Raw genomic sequence first — 6,398 nt, 5'->3', positions numbered from 1 at the left:
CGCCAGGCGCGCGAGGCGGGGCGGGGCAGGTGGGCGGTGGGAGGAGCGCGAGGCGGCCCGCGGGGGGCCGGGAGCCGGCGGCCCCCGACGGCGCCTCCCCGTGAGACGGGGTGTGTCCCAGGTGGGGTCCCACCCTGCCCAGCTCCCCGCCCCTCCGGCCCCTCCAAGGATGGCCACGCGCGGGTAGTGTGCCCTGATTGCTCTCGGCCTCCTGCACCGTGGCCCGCACCGCGGCGGCTGCTGCTCAGGCCGGAAGTGCCTCCAAGGAGAAGGCGCCTCCTGCACCCAGACACGCGGGTCGGCGACACGCACGCACCCCCTCTGCTCCATGCCGCGCCCCCACTCGTTCGGAATGGCTGCCACCCGCGGCGGTTCCAGGGTTTAAGGACGCGGTGGAGGTGGGCGGACCAGAGGCGGGTGACCTCCTTGAATGGCTGCTGCTGTGGTTTTAGCTTAGCAAACGCACAAAACTTAACTTTTGCAAAATTACCAGCATCCAGGCCAGGCATCCCAGCACTGGGCGACCCCCAGCCCGGCAGGCCCCATGCGCTGGGTTTCCTCAGGAGCACCACTGCCCTGGCTAATACGCGTTGGGAAGTTTCCCTAATCGTTTATGGATGTGGGATTATTACTAGGTGGACAGCTTTTTATTGTTGGTTTGTTTTGTTGTTTTTGAGTCAGGGACTCACTGTGTAGTCCTGGCTAAGCTCAAACTCACAGAGATCCACCTGCCTCTACCTGGGGAGTTCTGGGATTTAAGTGTGGGGACTGCCCCCACTCCTACACCAGACAGAATTTTAAACCTGTGTGTAAGAGGTCCATAAAATGGCTCAGGATAAAGGCTTTGGCTGCCCAAGTCCGACATCCTGACCTCAAACCCAAGGTGGAAGGAAAAATCCAACTGTCCTCTGGCTTCTCTGCATGCATGTGTTGGTATATGTCTAAGAGCCCATGCTGCACACACATACAGTAAATAAAATTAATATTTGGGGCTGGAGAGGTGGCCCAGTGGTTAAGATCACTGACTGCTCTTGCAGAAGACCCAGGTTCAGTTCCTAGCACCCACATGGCAGGGATCCCAACCATCTAGAACTCCAGTTCCAGGGAATGTGGTGGCCTCTTTTGACCTCTTAGGGCACAAGGCATACACATGCTGCATATACACGCAGACAGACACAAAATAAAAATATTTTTAAAAAAGCCTCAGACTCCACTAAGGACTCAATGTTCTGGTGTCTGCCTGCAGACCTCATCCTCTGGTGCCTGCAGGCTGTGTGCTGCCAAGACCTAGGCATAAAAGAAGGAGCTTGGACAGGGGAAGAACCCTTCAAAATTGGAGAGCAGGGTGCTCGATATGGACCCTGTCTCTGAGAACCCAGTTTCTGTTAGCTGAATAGAAGGGTCTTGAGTTTCCTGCACTGTACATTCAGCAAATATGTGTCAGGCCCTGGGCTGGGTATAAGGGACCCAGTGATGACCCTGATGAGCTTTGGGGAGCTCACAGTGGGCCTGGCAGGAGGGGGACTTCTGGAGAGCAACAAAACCCCAATGTAGTAAGCTTAGAGAGGGCTCCCAGGCAAAGAGCTGTAGTGCAGGAGATCTGAGCTCAGAGTACTGCTGGTGTCCTGGGGTGTCTGGGCTGTGAGGAAAACGTGCAGCATCCCTCAGTCTTCTCTGTTGGGCAGCTGTTCTCCACTGAGACATTGAGACCATTCCTGCACACGAGGCCTCCGGTCTCACATTCTCTGGTCCAGCCACACTGGCCGGAGGCACTGACCTCAGAATCTCTGCCTCTGTAGTCATCAGGCAGGCCAGGCTGCTTGTCCTGACGCACAGGTGGGACCGGCCTTTAGAAGACCCTGACTAGGCTACCTGGATCACCAGTCCTGTTGGCCCCAGCAGCCCTGCCTTCCAGGAGGTAGCTGACTCAAGTGAATGGATGTCAGGACTCTGGCCCACCACAACTACAGCAGCCTTGTGGGGGTTTCCCATGCACCCCACCCAAGAAGTTTGCTCCTGGAAGATCTCAGTCTCTGGGAATATCAGTCAGGTTCTAGCACCCTTTGGCCCCAAGACCTCAGAGTTCTGACTCATTATTCATTCTCTCCACCTTCCTCTCTCCCTGGGATTTCATATAGCCCAGCCTTGAACTCATGAAATGGCTGAAGATAACCTTGAATTTCTGGTTTTCCTGCCTCCCCATCCTAGGTGCTAGGATTACAGATGTGCACCTCCATATCCTGTTTATCTGGCTCCTTACTCGGCATACTTGAGGTTATTCCTCTGCCACCAGAAACCATATGCTTTAGAGTCCTTTAGGTTCTGCTACACCTGTTCCAGGACAAGCCACCATGAGCCCAGATGGCCTGCGGTGGCCACAGCCTGAGGAAGTACTTCTAGATGTGTCTCTGGAGTGCTTTCCCCCCAAGCTTCTGGGTGCTATGATCTCCTGGCCTGTGCCCCCTGGGCTCCAGTTGTCTCAGGGCCCAAAATGGTGCTTGGGCTGAGGGAGCAGGCAGAGCAGACAATCCCCCCCCCCAACCCCGCCCCAGGGTGAGCATGACCTCCCTCCCAGGAGCTCTCTTATCCCTGCAACCCAGGCAGAAAGGGTGGGCCTGGGAGGCTGCTGCACGAGGGGGCACGTCCTTCTGGGCCGCTATCTCCCGGACATGCTGATTGGACAGAGATGCTACCTAGCCTAGCTCAGCCAGATTTGCTCTCCTGAGTGTCTGAACTGGGTCCTGAGGGCATGGAGAGTCAGTCTAAGAGACAGGAAGCCTCAAGATTGTTGGGAAGCAAGAAGGGGACTTTCAAAAGAAACTAGTCAGTGGAAAGAGCCTGGGGCAGTGAAGACAGGAGGCTGCAGCTGGGCCCAGCCTCTACCACCGGCCCTTGGCTTTACCCAGGGTCCCTTCCCTCGTCTGCTCCTGTACCCTAGCCTGGCCCCGGGCAGACCTGGAGGTCTGGGTTTGCCCTTCCTCTCCCCCCCACCCCCAGGCTAGAGATTGTCTGAAATACCCAGTTCGCCTTCTGCTCCTCTGGCTCCTGCTAGCCTCCTCCTGGCCTCAGGAAAGCCAGGGTCCCTCAGCCAGGAAATAAGCCCACTTGCACCTCACCCCCCGCGTTAGTCACAGGACGCCCAGCTTTGGCTCCTCCACCCCACCCCCCAGCACGTTCTCTACCAGAACCGGGCAGAAGGCAGACGTGTTTTGTTTGGCTGAGCATGGTGTTTCAAAAGAATCTCAGTTGGTTGCCAACTCTGAAAAGTCAGTAGATTTTACATAAAAATCCAAATTGTTGGCTCCTCTTGACAAACCAGAGAAGCCGGGCAGCTCTAGATCCATATTCCAGAAGGTTCCAGTTCTCAAGTTGTGTCTGTCTCAGAGCGGCTCAAACTGCCACCATCCAGCGGCCTTGCTCCACCCTATGGTTCACTCCAGCCCCTCCCTGGGCTATTCAGGTCCTTTGCAGTGTTCCCTCTCCAGCACTGGCCACCAACGTCCTGCCGTTCCTTCTTGGCTCAGGAATGCTGTTTTCTGCCCTGTTGCAACACATCTGACCCAGGTGGACCTCCCTGCTTGACCCCCTGTCCTAGGCTGCGCCTGTGGAGCAACCTATTATTTCCTCCCTAGCCTCCCTAGCTTCCAGAACAGCCCTCACATGTCCAGCACCTGAAGGGAAGTCTGTCTGCTCCCTTGAAGACTTCGTTTCACCAGTCAAACCTATGTGGCACATGCTAGCCCCAGATGGCAGCCACAGTGAAGGAGCCCTCATAAGGGAGGCAGTTCAACACTCAGGTGTGCTGTGTATATGAAACCCAAACCAGATCTCTTCAGAAATAGTTTATTTTGTATGGATGGATATGTTCGTGTATGTTTATGCACACATGTGCAGGTACCTGAGGAGGCCAGAAGAGGGTGTGAGCCTGCCAGCTTGGGTACTGGGAACTGAACTCAGATTTTCTGCAAGAGCAGCAAGTGCTCTTTACCATGATCCACCTCTCCAGTCCCATAACCCAGATCTTGAAGACTTAGGGTGGGGTTGGGGGAAGAAGGTAAAATAGTTCAATGATGTTTGTTTGCTTAGGTTTGGCTTTGGTTTTTTGAGACGGGGTCCTAGCTCCAGCTATTCTGAAACTCCACTATGCCTAGCTAAAACAATATCTTTCTAGAAAAAAAAAAAAAAGTTAGCTGGGCAGTAGTAGCACATGTCTTTAATCATGGCACTCAGGAGGCAGAAACAGGCAGATCTCTGTGAGCTCCAGGCCAGCCTGGTCTACAGAGCGAGTTCCAGGACAGCCAAAGTCTACACAGAGAAACCCTGTCTTTAAAAAAAAAAAAAGTCAGGTAATGGTGGCGCACGCCTTTAATCCAGCACTTGGGAGGCAGAAGCAGGCGGATCTCTGTAAGTTCAAGGCCAGCCTGGTCTACAAAATGAGTTCCAGGACAGCCAAAAATACAGAGAATGTAGTCTCAAAATGACAGAGAAACCCTTTCTCAAAAAACCAGAAAACCAAACCAGTTAAAGATCTGCGGAGAGGCCCAAGCAGTGGCAGCACCAACACAAGCGTGAGGACCTGAGTTCGGATCCCCAGCACCCACGTGAAAGCCAGCCCACATCTGTAACCCCAGCACTGGGAAGGTGGAGGCCACTGGATCCCTGCAGTTTGCAGGCCAGACAGTCTAGCATAACCAGTCAGTTCTAAGTTCAGTGAGAGACCCTGTCTCAAAAAATTAGTGAGTCAGGCACAGACCTTTAATCCCAGCACTCAGGATACAGAGGCAGGATGACTCTGAGAGTTTGAGGCCAGCTGGGCCTATGTAGGAAGTTCCAGAACAGTCAGATCTACATAATAGAGAGCTCTTGTATCGAATAATAATAATAATAATACTGACTGAAGAAGATACCCTATATCAACCTCTGCCTCCTACCTTCATATGCGTATATACACACAGTCATGTGCATATACCATACACACAAGAAGTTAAGGAAGGGGATGGAGAGAGCGAGCCGGCTCAGTGGTTGAGAGCACTGGCTGCTATCCAGAGGACCTGAGTCCATTCCTAGCTCCCACACGGTGACTCCCAACCGGCTCTGTGGCTCCAGTTCCGGGCACTCTGGCGCCCTCTTCTGACCTCTGCAGATACCAGCCGTACAAGCAGCACACAGACATACAGGAAGGCCAATCACCCAGATACATAAATTAAAAAATAATTTAAAAAATTAAGTTGAAAATAAAAATAAAATAACCAGTAATAATCATTCAAAAACATTAAGAAAATAAAATGAAGTCAAGCATGGTGGAGCATGCCTTTAACATCAGCACTTGGGAGGCGGAGGTGGGCGGTCTCCAATTTCAAGGGCAGCATGGTCTACAAAAGTTCTATGGGTAGAATTGGTTTTAAACACTTGAGAGAGGAATGTGACCATTGTCTCTGTTTATATATGAGGAAACTGAGTCACTCCAGACAAGCAAACTTCCCCAAGGTTACAAAGGCAGGCAGTACATATCTATAGAACTCCAGGCTTGTGTCCCTAACCATCAACCTACAGGGTCACCATAGTGCCTGGCACATTAGCTGTTAAACAAAAATAAACAATCCGTCCAGCATTAAGTGAGCACCTTCTTTCTTTTCCTGTGGGCCTCAGGCTGACACACGCGCACCTCCTCCACGCGCACCTCAGGCTGACCCCCCCCCACCCCCCCGCCCACCTCCCTCAGGCTGACACACACCTCCCTCACGCACCCACCACCACTCCCCCCACCTCAGGCTGCCACACACCTCGCACCCCACTCCCTCAGCTGCACACACAAACCACTGAACACACCACCTCGGCTACACACACGCACCTCAGCTGACACACACTCCTCAGCTGACACACTCAGGCTGACACACCTCAGGCTGACACACACACTCACCTCAGGCTGACACACACACGCACCTCAGGCTGACACACACACGCACTCAGGCTGACACACACCACACCTCAGGCTGACACACACACTCACCTCAGGCTGACACACCACGCACCTCAGGCTGACACACACACACCTCAGGCTGACACACACTCACCTCAGGCTGACACACACACACACACCTCAGGCTGACACACACACACTCACCTCAGGCTGACACATACCCACCTCAGGCTGACACACACCGCACCTCAGGCTGACACACCACTCAGCTGACACCACTCAGGCTGACACACACCACCTCAGGCTGACACACACCCACCTCAGGCTGACACACCCACTCAGGCTGACACACCGCACCTCAGGCTGACACACACACGCACCTCAGGCTGACACACACGCACCTCAGGCTGACACACACGCGCACCTCAGGCTGACACACCCACCTCAGGCTGACACACACACACCTCAGGCTGACACA

Source organism: Peromyscus leucopus, chromosome 2 (genome assembly GCF_004664715.2).
Source record: "Peromyscus leucopus breed LL Stock chromosome 2, UCI_PerLeu_2.1, whole genome shotgun sequence".
Lineage (NCBI taxonomy): Eukaryota > Metazoa > Chordata > Mammalia > Rodentia > Cricetidae > Peromyscus > Peromyscus leucopus.
The sequence above is the reverse complement of the archived record's forward strand: the minus strand, read 5'-3'. Positions refer to the sequence as shown.